General features: G+C 36.7%; 1 protein-coding gene and 1 long non-coding RNA gene across 3 annotated transcripts in view; one reads left to right on the top strand and one right to left on the bottom strand.

The window, feature by feature from the left end:
• Positions 1-16,307, bottom strand: part of LOC134789742 (uncharacterized) — a 35,605-nt gene that overhangs the window by 11,094 nt on the left and 8,204 nt on the right. The window lies entirely within an intron of this gene.
• Positions 1,467-16,307, top strand: part of LOC134789712 (uncharacterized) — a 95,333-nt gene continuing 80,492 nt past the window's right edge. For both annotated transcript variants that reach the window (XM_063760337.1, XM_063760336.1), the window contains exon 1: positions 1,467-1,636. The gene's annotated coding sequence lies outside the window, so the exon portion shown is untranslated. The remainder of the gene's footprint in view (positions 1,637-16,307) is intronic.

Raw genomic sequence — 16,307 nt, 5'->3', positions numbered from 1 at the left:
AATTTGTTATGTATGTTACTGTAAAAACCGGGCAAGTGCGAGTCGGACTCGCGCACGAAGGGTTCCGTACCATAATGCAAAAAAAAAAAAAAGCAAAAAAAAAACGGTCACCCATCCAAATACTGACCACTCCCGACGTTGCTTAACTTTGGTTAAAAATCACGTTTGTTGTATGGGAGCCCCATTTAAATCTTTATTTTATTCTGTTTTTAGTATTTGTTGTTATAGCGGCAACAGAAATACATCATCTGTGAAAATTTCAACTGTCTAGCTATCACGGTTCGTGAGATACAGCCTGGTGACAGACGGACGGACGGACGGACGGACGGACGGACAGCGAAGTCTTAGTAATAGGGTCCCGTTTTACCCTTTGGGTACGGAAACCTAAAAACCCGTTTTTCTTAGTTAAAACTAGTTTTCCGTAAAGGGGCACTCGTGCCACTGTTACCTTTTGCGAGTAACTGACAGACTGATATCGCCCGGCGCGGCGGACTGGTAATCAGTCGGTCCTTAACGCCTTGGTGGAAAAAGGTGTTAGAAATATTTAATAAAATAATTTGATTTGTTCCCTAGTTGTGTAGATATTTGTTACTTACAACAAACGTGACCATCTGTAACTACGCTTTTCAAGCAAATAAATGATTTATTTATTATCAAGTCGTGGTAAACAGCTAAATAGATTTGAATGAAACTTGGAATACAGTTTTAAACATAGAGAATTTTATTCTAGAAATCATCCTTTGAGGGGGAGATTATTGACTTGAGACCTACCTCCCTACCAACCTAGGCTACCTACGCCACGCACAAACTTACTCGGGCATACCTAGGATAGTTTCTTATTTTTTTTTACCGTATTTAGTTATTTTTGAATAATGATTTTCACAATATTCTGATAACGGAAGGCTTTTAAGTTTTAGCAAATGTTCTCAGGCAACAATACTGTTACGGTTGTCTATTTCGATGATATTAGCCATTCTTTCAGACGTTCTATATAGATAATTTTACAACACCCCAGTTACGTCTTAATAGTTAACAACTTCATTATACACACGTAATCTGTTTGCTAATAAAGTTATCGAATTGAAACTGGAAGGAACTATTATGACTCCAGTTGTAATCAAGTCTTAAACGGAACATATTAATAATAATGTTTCGCATGTCACACTTCCGCCGGCTATAGGTTATATTTGCCAATCGGAAACTAATTATCGAATCTCATATCTGTAGCATATATCTTAAGTGAATTCATTAAGAGTTACATTCCAATGACAAGCAAAATGCTACTTTAATTTCGCTTTCCGTTGTTCACCGTCACTTATGTTTACTTGCATTACATTGCGTTTTAGGCTACATTCATTCTCTTCTCAATACAAACTTGAGCAGTAATGTACGAGGTACAATTTACCCGCTCGTTTCATTTGTTTATTGGTGGAGTTTACCGGGCAAACGTGCCTAGCTCAGTCGCGGTTTGGCGCGCAAACCAGTCGGACGTGTCGTCCGCCATTTTGAATTTCCTAGTGCCAGTGTTGTGGTTCTCGTTTTTGTGTAGCCTGGATGTGCTAGTGTTGTGAAAAGTTGCTAAACTGTGCCTGGCACCTACCCCTGGTTTGACGCAGTTATAGGCGGCGCATTGAAGGTAATGTTTTACGAGTTAAGTTTGCGTTTTCAAGTTCGTTGTGTTTTGCGGCATTTTTCACGTAACGGTGAATCATCGATTTGTTGCATACTTGTTTGCGTTAAGTTACCGAAGTTTTATTGTTAGTTTATATTAGGATTCTCGTATTTAATCAAATATAAGTGTATGCAATATATAGGTAGGTATGCAATTAACAAATGGTCCTTCGTGATCCGGTTCTCAACCAAGTTTATTTTTCATGAACATAGAATATAAATGAATCTCACTGCTAGACAAAACCTCCTCTAAAACGTCTCCAAATATACAAATGTTGAATCCTTTAAATATAATTTTTTTGAAAATTAGGTACACTATTCAGCGAAATTTGGTGCTGACCCTACTTTGCCTGTTGCACTTAAATGCATAACTCACGCTCAAGAGTTTACCAATTATGAGGTAAATGCATAATAATGGGGTATTCCTGTGTAGGCACTTGTCACTCCTGTCAGTAATATTGTCAGCTACACGCTACACCTCAACCTGTGTTCACACTATCTCCGCACCGATGCGGCGGCAGTGCCCGTGTGATAACAGGCTTATACATATTATAGATACCTAGTTTATACATAGATAGTTTATTAGTATACGTTAAAACTGATGATATTGAAAGGAACAACTACTAGTAAATATAGTAAATGTGTTGATGGAGGCTCGGGACGGCGTGAGTGTAGCAGGCTTAATTTTAATTAATTCGGGATTTAGTCGAGGAGCGAAATATTTAAGACCATCGCCATGTTCAGATCAAAGACAATTTATTATTTCTTTTTTCATGCATCAATAGTACGACGACCATAGACAACACAACATTACAGTAAGTACTTATATTTTTTATACCAATCACCTGAACAAACATACAGCTACACTATCAATAGGTATACCTACTAACGTCCGATTTAAATCCGATATTTTACCGAAACCAAAACCGAAAGTTCAGTCGGACACTACGGCGCGGCCGAAAGGTTCGGCAGTTTTTTTGAAACCGAACCTTCAACTGAAAATTGATTTTTATGCCGAAACTGAACCTGAAATTGTCGGACACTAATACTACCTACACTATTAAACACAAAGTAAAGTTGTAAAAACAAAATCATCAACACCTAAAAGTTAGAATACTCTAAAGTTAAACAGAAAACAAATTAAAGTAAACGTGCCTATAATGACAAGACCCATAATAATGAACCCAGTAGTTTGATAGCCAATCAAGGATATTAATGATATTATCAAACCCGAAGTTGGGCCTTGGGATTATCCCTTCAATTTGGCTAAGTAGTGTTTGAGCTGGTCGCTAGATTACGGTATTAATTTATCCCCGATGTCACCCTGCATCGTCCATAAAGTAGGTAGGTATTACCTAATTCAGTTTGCCTTATTGGGGTCAAAACGGTCCATGGTTATGCAACTTAAAAGTACCTATACCTACATATATTAAGTAAAAGATGCAACATGAATATGTACTTGAAACAAGAGGGCGAAGTGAATTGCCGATAAAATTCTGATAGTCTCCAAATATCCGAAGTATCTATTTGCCAACTTGTTTCTTTGATGTCTGATTTGGGCTTTATGTCCAGCCAAGCGTATCTTATTCGGTTCAAGGTGGTGGAGATTTTGGCAGTGTCGGGCTGACTTTATTTGATAACAATACGATTAAATATGAAAATTGAGGACAAAAGTTCAAATTGAATATTGGCGCCGACTGGGATTTTTTTCCAGACTTTCGACTCGAAATGTATATTAAATTGTTATAACTAAATCTTGATGTCGTATTAAGCTGAAATAAATCATGAGCACGAAACAAAACCACCTTGTCCGTATTTTAGCATCCAGAAACCTGGAGATCGCTTATGCCTAAAGCCAAGAATTGAGACCCTTCTGACCTACCTACCAAAGGAAGAAAATAAACTTTTTCGGAAAAAGTTACTTTCTTCGTACACATAATAAAGTTCCAATATACTTACTTATTGGTACGAGATGGAGTTCGAACCCCTGAAGTCGCACACCTTATCTCTAGGCTACCAATTCTATTTACTAAGCCAATACTATTAAAATGCCTTACATTTACAATTTAGTCTAGGGACGGCTTAATAATGAATCGACGACAGTGTTTAGCATAAATTTTAGCGGTTGTATGTTTCGGCCAACTCAATTTGTGGGCTACACAGAACACCGGGCCTATTTCACCAAGCCGACATTTGTCAGTGACATATGTCGAGTGACAATTGTCAAGTGACTGGTGACAAGTGGCAATTTCGTAAACTGTTTTTGTATAGAAGTGCTTATAAACTTGGCAGGCATTTAGTTACAATTGTCAATCTTTCATTTAATGACAATGATTTGGAGAAACAAGAGTAGTTTTTATAAGTCGACATGTTTGTCAATTTGTCAGTAATTCTTGACATGAAATCGGAGCTGTGTCAGGCTTAGGTGACAATTGTAGTGTTTTCGTTGTTAGCACACCCCGTTATTGGTAAACGTTGGCAAAACTTTGTACCCTAAATTCGCCTTTAGGGTACAAATACAAATCGCTTAAAATCGCTTTTAAATTGTTCTTAACAAGCATAAAATCATTATAACACTATAAATAGTAATTGTTGCCTACGAAGGCGTTTAGTACTTCAACATTTAGGATTTGGATTTGGAATAAGTCTCAGTATAGTTTTGATTACGTTGGGGACCGGTAGTGAAATTAGGTATGTTTAGGTAGGTATTGTTTTTTTAATAATTTACTTGGGCGAAGTTGGGCACTAACGGTAAAGTTAGGGTTTTGGTTAGAAAATGAATCTCCACGAAAGCAACAGAGGTGATATATAAAGTAGGTACGAATAGATTTCTACTTTGACGTCACTGTACTTAGCATTTGCAGAAAAAATAACTTAAAAGTAACAAAAAAATAATGATTTCACGCCTTGTCAACAAATAATGTAGGTATACGCTGCATTAGATGGGGTTGGGATCTCAATCAATATCATGTTAGTGATGACAACACGGCACATTGAAAGCTACTAACGATCTCTTGTCAAGAATTGACAAATATATCGACTAGTAAAAATTACCCTTGTTTCACAAAATAATTGTCATTAACACGTTCACTGCGTTACGGGGGCTTTTGAACCCCGTACGATGTCATCATTCAGTGCGGAGGCTAAAAATCGTGTCTACTCGCTGGTGCGGAAGCTGTATCTTGGATATTTTTATGACTACGATAAAAACAAATATACATTTCAGTTTCTTATCAAAAGTATAACCAAGTGGTATATTCAGAATATACGAGGTCTCAGGAACCCCGTACCGACCAGGGAACAAATTTTGCCTTCTAGTGCGATACGGGTTCCAGTGAACCCCGTATAGATTTAAGCTGGCCCGTACGGGGTTATGACCACAAAGTCACTAGTGCAGTCAGCATTGCAAGACTTCTTATCGATAAATTAAAAATAATGCGTTTGGGACGCGTGCTAGAATGGTGTTATTGCAAAAACAATGTAGTTAACAATTGGTATAATTTAGAACAAGCAATTATACTTCACGACATAATCATATTACTGAATGTTACGTAATGTTGACTGCTTATAAAATTGGAAATTTTAAAAAACTAATAATAATAATATTTTTTTTTTTTTTTTTTTTTTAATGAATTTAAATTTAATTTTGAGTGTATTGACGTTCACTATTATTTAAAATTCTACAGTTGACATTCAATTTAATTTAATTCAATTTATTAATTCATTTTACAAAAAGATAAAAATACACTCAATCTATGTAAACAAATGAAATGTGTGCTTTGTATTTGACATTTGTTCCGGTTTATTAATGAAATCTTATCTACTTAAGTTGCAATTTGTATGTCTACTTTATGTTTCTAGCGATTAATGCATGTTAGACATTAAGTATTAATGCCATTTAGCACGTTAGGTTTAGCTGTTAGTGCTGATTGAATGGAATATAAATAATTATAAATATAAATATAACTGCTGCTCAGTAGGTAATCAATTTTGACACCAATCAGTTCGAGACATGTTGTGTCCGAAAGTGACGTTTTTAATATTAAAACTTTAGCTTTCAATCTGAAAAACGATATCTAGTTATTACTATAGTAAGTGCTAAGATATCGTTTGTTTTATTTCCCATCACTATTGATTCATCGACATAAATAAGGTATGTGCGTTACGGGGTTTGCTAAGCCCCGCAGTTTTTCAATTTTAGTGCGATACGGGGAGAAAATAACCCTGTCCTTTAATTTCTCTATAATTTCATACGTTTTTATCGTATCTACGTGCGAAGGGAAAATGACGTAGGTAATTTCATACTCTTTAAGTTTGTCAGAAAAAAATATATATAATAAAATATTTCAGGACTTTATAGCAGTTTTAAGAGACTTGGGTATACGGGGCACTTTTATACCCGTAACGCACCAAGGTGTAAACCACTACGGGGCGGATTAGGCCTCGTAACGCACTACATTTTAGGTAAAGGTTTTGGCTTGCCGCAGTGAACGTGTTAAATTTAAGATGGACAATTGTACCAAAATACCTGTCATGTTTATATGAAATTCTATACAAAACAATTTACGAAATTGTTACCTGTCACCTGTCACTTGTCAATTGTCACTCGATATGTGTCACTGACAAATGTCGGTGTGGTGAAACACAGGTCTGTAATTTTTTGACAATTGTCGTACCTGTCGTAGTTGGTGAAATAGGGGCCAGATACTCTTCTGAATGTGCGTGGGCGTGGAAAAGATACAAAATGTATGCGAGTCAGGTTAACAGCATTAAAGATACGCCTACGAAAATGTTGAGCACAATAAGTATCAACAAAGGAAGGAGACAATATTATAGAAATATGTGCAAAATATTGTAGCCGGAAATTTGACAGCTGATGCAAGTTGTCTCAGGTTTATATATCAAACGTTACTAAACGTTGACTATTTTAATCTTGCTTTTTATTGATTATCATTCTGACAAAAAACAAAATGAGATAGAAATCAAGTTCTATGCCTGTACAGCAACATTTATTTTTAGTAAAAAATATGGGGTCATACATGTTTTCCCATATTTATCTCTTTTTCTCTATAACGTAAAAAGGTTTCACAAAAAGGTCTAAATGAAAACCCTCGAAAAATACAGTGAGCTTTCCAAATGAATCTTTTTACACATTAATATCGTACATTTTAACGTGGTTTTTCCTTTTCAAGTCAAAGCAGCTTTTCACGCGTCTGGATGCCCTGGTTTATTTAAAAATGGCACGTTTTTAATTGCATTACTTTTTAATTCGCGACCCATTTAAAGCTATGATAATGAGGCAAAGGAATTAACGATAAAACTCAGGATTTTAAAGTTTTAAGGTTAGGTCCGACTTACATAAGGCTTAGATTCTTAAATTAATGGTACTTAAACAACGTTGATTGCTTGAGAAATATTTGCAAATTTCTTATCATGAGAATCCATTAAAGTTGTAAAGTTTGTTCTTTACATTTATTTTTGCGATTCCTTATAGTCACGGCCAACTGGGAAGGAAACGTGACTTACGGCGCTCTTCGGGGATTCCAGCCACGTGATCTTCCCCCTGTAAAGTTATTTTCTTGACTATAAAGTCAACATAAAAATATTGTCCTTGGTAAAAAATACCTACTTGTATTTTGTGAACTAGTTGATACTGATTACAAACCGCGACAATGGTCGTGAATTATTTTCGCCCTTTTCTTATTGTTCAAAAATATCCTACATATTTACACAATTTAGCTAGCTGACCCCTATTTCATCAAAGTGACAGGTGCGACAATTGTCAACATCACTTTTACTGACGTCACAGGGCTCCATAGGCTACGGTAACCGCTTACCATCGGACGGGCGGTGTGCTTGTTTGCCATCAACATTTTAATTAAAAAAAAACTCCATTATATCGCAAGTAAATAAATACTTCTTTTGCGAAGTTAGTGACAATTGTCCAAGAAACACGACAATTGTCACGAAATTCCGACATAGAACTCATTTCCTGTCAAGAATTACCGAAAGTTCTTTTAAATCTTGTGACAATTGTCATCATCATCATCATTAACTTCGCTTTTTAAATAATACAATGATGGTGGCATACAGGAATACGGCCCGTCCGATGGTAAGCGGTAACCGTAGCCCATGGAAGCCTGTTGACGTCACAGGCATCCATGGGCAACAGTGACATTTGTCGAATTGTCGCAGCTGTCACCGTGGTGAAATTGGGGCCTGGGCACCTACTAATTAGACAGTTTAATAGCTTCGTTGTTGCCAGCAAACTAAGTGCAATTAGCAAATATGTGACGTTCCACAGGTAAAGGCACCTCATGGCGGTTGGCACTTACGCTATTATTAACAATGCTCGAATACTAATGCGGTGCTACGTGACGTAAGCCATACCGCCATAAGGTACCTTTTCCCGTGGAACGTCACATATGTACATATGCAGCTGGATGCAGGGTGCTAAGCTAATAGTTTTTCTGACTGTATAAGTACATACGATACATACTGACTTTTCTACCGATAAGAATCCAATTCTATTCATCGCGCTGCATTTATCATATTCATATGATACTCCTTCCAACAAAACTTGACCTGCAACAAATTACTCACAAGTTAATTTCAACCGTGTCACGTAACTCACAAAGTCTAATTTCCTTAATTGCGGCGATTGTTTCAAAAGCTTTTGTTTCTAAACAATCTATCATTGGTGTAGAAAGCAGTGCAGTGTCATTACGACCGGTATTGACGATCTGACCTTGCGTTGGTGAAATTGGAGCGAGACCTTCACTTGTTTTGTACTAATTTATATTTTTTGTGGATAGTTTGGTTATTTTATCTACACACATATCATAAACTCTCAATGACGCCTTCAAAATCCGTAAATAATGGCCCACATTACGATAAACTGTTTTGTTACAGGAAATTTCTTATCTGTGAAAATGTGATAATAGCTTCATTACTATATCAAAATCGATTTGGTAATACGTTCAAATTTCGAACATCTCTGAAAAAAAAAGCAATTTGATTTGACCCCTATTCTAATATCAGTCGAGATGACGTTTTATTCGAAATCAAATGACAATTGCATACAATATTGAAATATCCTGCATGTAAGTTGGTATCGGACGATATGGTAATCGACCCCGACTCTAGTTTGTCTCTGAATTAAAAAAAAACTACGGATGCGTGACATGCGTGAAAAAAGTTTTCTTTTGCCGCCATTTGACGTACAGTTTATATTTTAATTAATTTTTAAGTAAAAAATAATTTGTTTTGTTGTTTTTAAAGTAACTATGTATAACAAAAGTTTCGTGTAAAATGTGCGATAAAGATATTTCGGAGACGCAAGCTCATATCCGCGAATTCCGCCAGAGAAGAAAGTGCCCAAATGTCGGCTGTAATATGAGGTTAGTGAATATATCATAGAAAGTTTATAATATGTGTGTAGATAAAGCAGTGTATGTAACTGTACATAATTAGGCATTAAAACACTCGTATGATACTATTATGAAACTCATTTCATTCGTTTCATAAACCCACACTCGTATTTTAATGCCTTTCATTATGTAGCAGTCACATAAACTACTATTGGACTTGTAATTGCTGAACGTTTTTTTTTTAGCTTTAAACTAGCAGGCAGCTAAGGAAATGGTAGCACTAATGAAATAACCTTTTGTTATGCATTGTAACTACCAGTTCATAACTGCTGGGGTATTGTTTTGCAAGGGATAATCTCCCGAATAGTGACGTCATCAGAATGCTATGAAAGCTTTACCGCCACGTTACAAAACGTGTGAATCGCACCTACTACTCACTACTTACTACTTATTCCAAAATATAAATAATTACTATGAACAACACCAATGGCCACAAAAATCAAAATAAGTAATGTAAAAAACGGACAATTTCGAATTTCAAAACTTTGCTGTTAGATTCTTGCTTTTCTATAATTTTCAGTACGAAGCTCCTCAATTGCTACCCAAAAAAAAACAGATAGCTTTCTTGGCAGCGGATGTGCTGAATAAGTAAGGCGAGAAAATATATTTAAGCATAAGCGATGCATACCTACGGGAAGCGTGTTTGCTTGAATAAAAATAATAATTATTATTTAAACCAAATTGGATACTACCGAAGGTAATTCCCTTAATGGGAAGAAGGCGACCATTATTTTTGATAGGAATAATGTACTTTAAAACCTTGCATTTTTTTATCTTTTTAGTAGATAATATTGAGGCAGTTAACTGCACCTCAAATATATTATGTACCTAACCTTGTAAAAAGCAAAATCGACAGGCGTGGATTGGCAGCAAGGTGAGACGATGCCATTGCCACACGAGATGATACTGATATGTATCAAATTGCATCTTGCATTAAATTGAAGGTGCTCTGATTGTTAAGCAACCTGTAAAAGCAAGGGGCCAATTTGAACGTAAGTATACTTCTGATAACAAAATGATGTCATTTTGTTATAATTTGCGCGTGCATTTCGCTCTTACTAGTTCGGACATGTATTGGCACGAGCGAGACGCAAAGGCGAATGATAACACTATAAGTACTACATATAACATAAAAATGTAACTTTGAATTGGCCTCCAAGTCAAGAATTTTAAAAATACCTGTATTAAACATTTATACCTATAACCCTTGAAATTATGAACATACTTCTTTCTTCTTTCTCATTCTTGAAATGTTGTAGAGCTCAACTAAGGATATTTTAAATTCAACCTCTAAGGGGGTGAAAATGAGTTTTAAAGTATATAACAATTTCTGCGCGAAGGAAAGTCGCCAGCGAAGGCGATTTACTAATACCAAAATTCATAACTTGTTTAAAACTTTACAACCCTACCGAGAAAACACTGAGTACTGCTATTATAGTGGCACTATAAATAAAGGATGCCTTAGTTTCCTAATCGGCCATTGTTGTTATTCTACACACCGTATATTTGTACACATATACCTACTTATCGTCTGAATTGAATTCCGAAACACCAGCAAATAGAAAGCTGAACATAATAACATTGCACATATTGTAGAACCCAGAACAATAGACGAATTTACTCGTAGTGGAACCGAATACTGTCTAATCAAAAAACGTATTAACCATCTTTGCTGGTCTTGTATTATACAAATTGTACAATGCAATACTCTTTATTGCATACCTCACACAGTTTACAAGATATGCCTCCACTCTATCCGCCCTACGATATTTAGGATGACCATCAGGACGGCGTCCAGTTGGTCGACCAAAGTATGCTCTCTGCTCGATCTTCACCTATCTTTTCGAGGTGCCCAAGTCAGCGGAGACGATGTGCTTTGGTCTCACCTTTTATATTCGGCTCGGCTATAAGTTGTTCTATTTCGGCATTCTTTCGGATCCTCCAACTGTCGTTTTTCTTTGTCCTATTCTATTTCCTACAATGATACGCTCTATAAAATGTGTAAGACAAGATAATTTGCATCTTTCTTAAGGAACGCCTGCTCAAACGACATGGTGAACAATTTACATGAGTACCAAATTTTGGCAGCTTGTTAGATATGTGCTTATAAAATATTCATATAACAAAAACGCCATATCACGAAAAATACCATAAGTTTATTAAAACTTTTTATGATTTATTTATCCGAAAATAGTAACATTTCATTGTTCGTTGATGCAAATATGTAAGTCATATCACGAGGTGGGTATTTTCAAGAGTCGAATATCGCCTTGTTAGAACGGCAAGGTATTTTAATAAGAATCCGTGTAAAAGGAACTTTTAGTTCGAACTTCCGCTTTAATGAAATTTTCTCAAGAATTCCTCTATATAGGTACCTTTCTAGTTATCTGTAGCTCACCTACCTACCTAGAGGAGAATGGTTGATAATAATTTTAAATAGGTATAAAATTACACATATTATTATAACGTACATCCGTACATCCGTTGGGATTTAAACTATTGATATAAAATAAAGAAGCATTTCCTCTGTCTCGTTATTTTGCAAAGAAAATAAATTAATACCACATTATTATACAACTATTTCAATTTTCACCAGTAAACAAGGCATAACCAGTCGTTAATATAACAATAACTGAAATACTTACTGAATCATCAAAGTTTGTAAGTAACTACGTGTAATACGAGTAAATTCATCCCTCTTGTTAGTTCCAAGATGTTATTGCAACTAGTTCGAAGTTTCTCGTCTAATGATCTTCAAGGGCTACACCGTGAATAATTGAATATACAACGCAATGGGAAAACAAAACTTTACCCATTCTTGGTTAGCGTTGATTCTGCGGGCCCAAATGGTGTAGATAGGTGTGAAGACATTTCGACATTGAGACATGTATACGTATGTATATTTCTTTCCTTCTCGCACTAGGCCAATTTAAACATTTAACTACTTCTTTACTCTTAACTTTTCTTACTATATCCTCATGTTTTTGTTATGCTTTATGGCGGTATGCTCATAAATTTGTTATGTTTTAGTTACAGTTATATTTCTTTTTTTCTTGTATGTGTTGTTAATTTAATTATCTCCTTATTAGTTTTAAGTTACTGATAAGTTAGGTCCCCACCGAAAATCAGCGATGCGGCTTACCGTCGCAGCATTACGAATTACGTTTCCTATTTAACGTCTATGTGTCTATATAATATCTGTAATTCAACTGGTTGGTTGACGTAAATAAATGTATTTTCTTTCTTTCTTTCTTTCTTTCTTTCTTTCTTTCTTTCTTTCTTTCTTTCTTTCTTTCTTTCTTTCTTTCTTTCTTTCTTTCTTTCTTTCTTTCTTTCTTTCTTTCTTTCTTTCTTTCTTTCTTTATATATATTATTAGATTATTACGTTTCATGAAGGTAGTACATAAGTATTAAAAACAGATGCTACTAGAAAATAGTACAATTAGGGTACAGACTACACTGTTAAAAATTATGTAATTTGACATGTCATATTTTTCCGTAAATTTCTCAGATTTTTCGGGAATTTTACAGGATTATGTAATTTTTTTGCATGTAAAATTACATAATTTAATTTAAAATTACATAATTTTTAACAGTGTACAGATGTAGTGCATAATTGTTTTCCATCGTATTTTCTCGGAAACTTTCGTATTTGTCATGCTAGTTCAGTCAATTGTCAGTACTTTTTGTACCGAGACTGACTGAAATAGCAAGACACGTTCGTAAGTTTCCATGAAAATATTATACAAGTAAAAGATTATACAAGTAGAGAAACATAAAAAAGGAGAAAGTGCCACGAAATGGTCTCACCTCAGCATGTTGCTGGCGACTTCCAGCGCTGATCTTCCGATGAGACCATCCGGTGACACAATCACGATTTCTGATTAGGTACCTACAACAATTATTTGATACCTACAGGCCAAAATATTACCAAAATACACCGACAGAATTTCGGCTCCAATCCTTCACTGCCGGGAATAGAAACTTTTGTTTTTCTTTGTCGAGTGTGTAAGTATCTCTTTACCGACACGACATCGACACGTGTAATAATATTACACATTAATATAATAATAATTCAGCCTATATACGTCCCACTGCTGGGCACAGGCCTCCTCTCATGCGCGAGAGGGCTTGGGCTATAGTCCCCACGCTAGCCCAATGCGGATTGGGGACTTCACATACACCTTTGAATTTCTTCGCAGATGTATGCAGGTTTCCTCACGGTGTTTTCCTTCACCGAAAAGCTAGCGGTAAATATCAAATGATATTTCGTACATAAGTTCCGAAAAACTCATTGGTACGAGCCAGGATTTGAACCCGCGACCACCGGATTGAAAGTCGGGCGTCATATCCACTGGGCCACCACCGCTTCACCACATCATATTGCACATTATGCTAATAATTTAATAAACTATGATTAACAATAACAGGGATAGCAATACCTCAACATGACGAAGTATTTTCGAACATTGCGAAACGTTCAAAGTCAGTCAGCTGTTATCGGCCCATCTTATCGGCATCTCCATCACTCCGTTACTTAATTAGGCCCCTCGCCCACGGCGACTTTTTGTAGCGATGCTGTCGCGCTTTCGCATAGATACAGTCGCGATGCGGTCGCTAGCTGTGTGCCCTCGCCCACATAACACGATTCAGTCGCGATGCAAACGCGATACCGTCGCACTTCTGTCGCGACGCAAACGTGATACCGTCGCGCTTCTGTCTCGATGCTAACGCGATACCGTCGCGCTTCTGTTGCTATGCAAACGCGATTCAGTAAAGCTATGTATGTCGTTCGACACGGTCGCGCGTTTGCATCGATACAGTGTAGCGCGATGTTGTAGCGCGTTGCAAATGCGACTAACGCGCGTTAGTAGCGATGCTGTAGCGCGTTAGTAGCGATGCTGTAGCGCGTTGGCATCGCTTCTGTAGCGCGTTGCAAATGCGACTAACGCGCGTTAGTAGCGATGCTGTCGCGCGTTTACGAAACGCGCGACAGCATCGCTACAAAAAGTCGCCGTGGGCGAGGGGCCTTACTGTTCGTTTGTCGTTAATATGTATATCGTTTTCGCTTCGCATGTTGCTTTACGTTAGATCTATATACTGACATCAAACCTTTAAGTTGTCGACGCAAATTACAATCAATGAAAGGAATTCCATGGAGTACAAATGAGTACGTAATAATAAATAAGATAAGAGAAGGTAATTAAGTATGGCGTCTTCTGTCTGAGGGTAATGAGGGTATACCTCGTTACCTAAAAAATAGAAAATCGAAATTTCTTTATCCGCATCGCTCGAATACGCGATCGAATAGAGAGGCGGATAACGAAAATTCGATTTTCCCCTGAACGGCGTAGCGTAGTACATAATCAAATTGCCTTAAAAATGCTAAAACACTTGCAAAAGGCCTAATTGATTAACTGTTTTTACTATGACTGTGACAAAGGTAAAGGTAACCCAACCTTACGATTCTATCCAGCAATTTAATTTTAACCCTTTTATAACTCCACACGTAACGTTTGCGTGGGATCCTCAATGTTTGCATGCAGTGTCTATTCCTATACTAACACATCGTAGGTAAACCTTGTCACGTTGAATTAAGGTTCACGCATGGTCAATTTATTTTGTCAATTGGCTGCTCGCTACTACCAGAACCATTATAAGTGAGATCTCCGGATACGCATAGTTGCTAAGGTTATGGAAGTCATTTTATATTGGATGATAATCAAGCGATGCTAATACAGCCCAGGGTGTCAGTTAACCTTGGACTTGACGAGGGGTTGGTTTGGTCTTCTTTCTAAAAAGGTTTAAGCGACGTTGTTTTAATATGATAGTATGTTTTTGTGGAAAGTGTTGGCTTACGTCAGGTAGCTATTTTTTAATACTGCAGTGTTGATACTGCAGAGTAAACATATGATGTTGAATAAGGTAGTATTATTTGACATACAAACAGCCTTTCTTTAAAAAACCGTTTAGCTTTAAGTTAGGTCACTTATCATTTACTTTCGAGTAAATGGGCCCGTTTTCAAACGATACACGAACATTGGCATATCGACCAACCGCATTGGTTTTCACTTTTTTCATAATGTTTTTGTTGTTGTTATTTTAGTGAATAAATTTAAGAGGAAAGGGGACGACCGCTTACAAGTTCCATACAAAGGTAGTCCTTATTTTCTTCTTTAGATACTCTAGGGATGAGAGCAGGGAGAAAAATATACTCTGACATTATCCTCTTAAGACACCGTGCACCGTATCTAACACCGTAAGGATTAGGAAATGAAGATTTAAAAATAAGAATCGATTCTATACCTATCAATATCACGCCTACGCCAAATTCGAAGCTATCCTTTCCTCTCCCACATTATCTTGTAAACACAAGAGTGACAAAGACAGCCAAATTGCGAAATTTCGGAACAGATGCGCCGGCGCTGGTTCGACGCACGCCATTCATGCCGGTGTCAATGACATTAGAGCGGCCGAAAAACTGGTTCACGGCAATAGTTAGACCAAGAAAAGTCTGCAACGATTTTGATAGCATACGCAGTGTAAGTGTTATTTATACATCCTAATTTCATAGAAGTTTGACGTTTAAAATACTATAACTACTTCGTTCGTTTGTTCGTCTATTTGCCTCTCTATCGCTCGAATATATAGGTGTGCAAGTTGCGGAAAGTTCTCGGAAATATCACAGGAAACAACGGAAACTTTCCTTTTGGAAATGGAAAATTATGATTCTCATACAAAAAAGTGAGAAGGCACCAAAATTTTATCATGTGGAAATTTCACAATTTTGGAAAATTTGCCGACGGCACATTAGTACCTACTTGAATATGCAAGAGCAAGAGAGACAACAAAATTTAAACTTCCTATGTAATTTAAATGTACCTACGACTGTCTCTGGCCATTTAAGGAGGTCCTTTGTTCCGCCGTGGAAAAGTTGTGCTAAGCTAAAAGCTATTACTTACTGATTGTTTTAGTTAGGGCACTTATAGGGACTGATAAGACGTAGCTTAACGTCAACCGCTTCTAAACCTTTAAGGGTATGATGGTCGTTCTTGATGTCTTTGTGACAGTGTCATAATAACAGTGTCAGTCACTTTCAATCGCGCGGTGTTAAAAAGTGACGGTAATTTTATCACTTGTATAAAGCCATCCACAATCCTGCTGTGATAGCAATCTCGACCTGCACGTGTTAGGCAAGCAACCATG

Source organism: Cydia splendana, chromosome 4 (assembly GCF_910591565.1).
Source record: "Cydia splendana chromosome 4, ilCydSple1.2, whole genome shotgun sequence".
In the NCBI taxonomy this organism is placed as follows: domain Eukaryota; kingdom Metazoa; phylum Arthropoda; class Insecta; order Lepidoptera; family Tortricidae; genus Cydia; species Cydia splendana.
The sequence above is the reverse complement of the archived record's forward strand: the minus strand, read 5'-3'. Positions and strand labels throughout refer to the sequence as shown.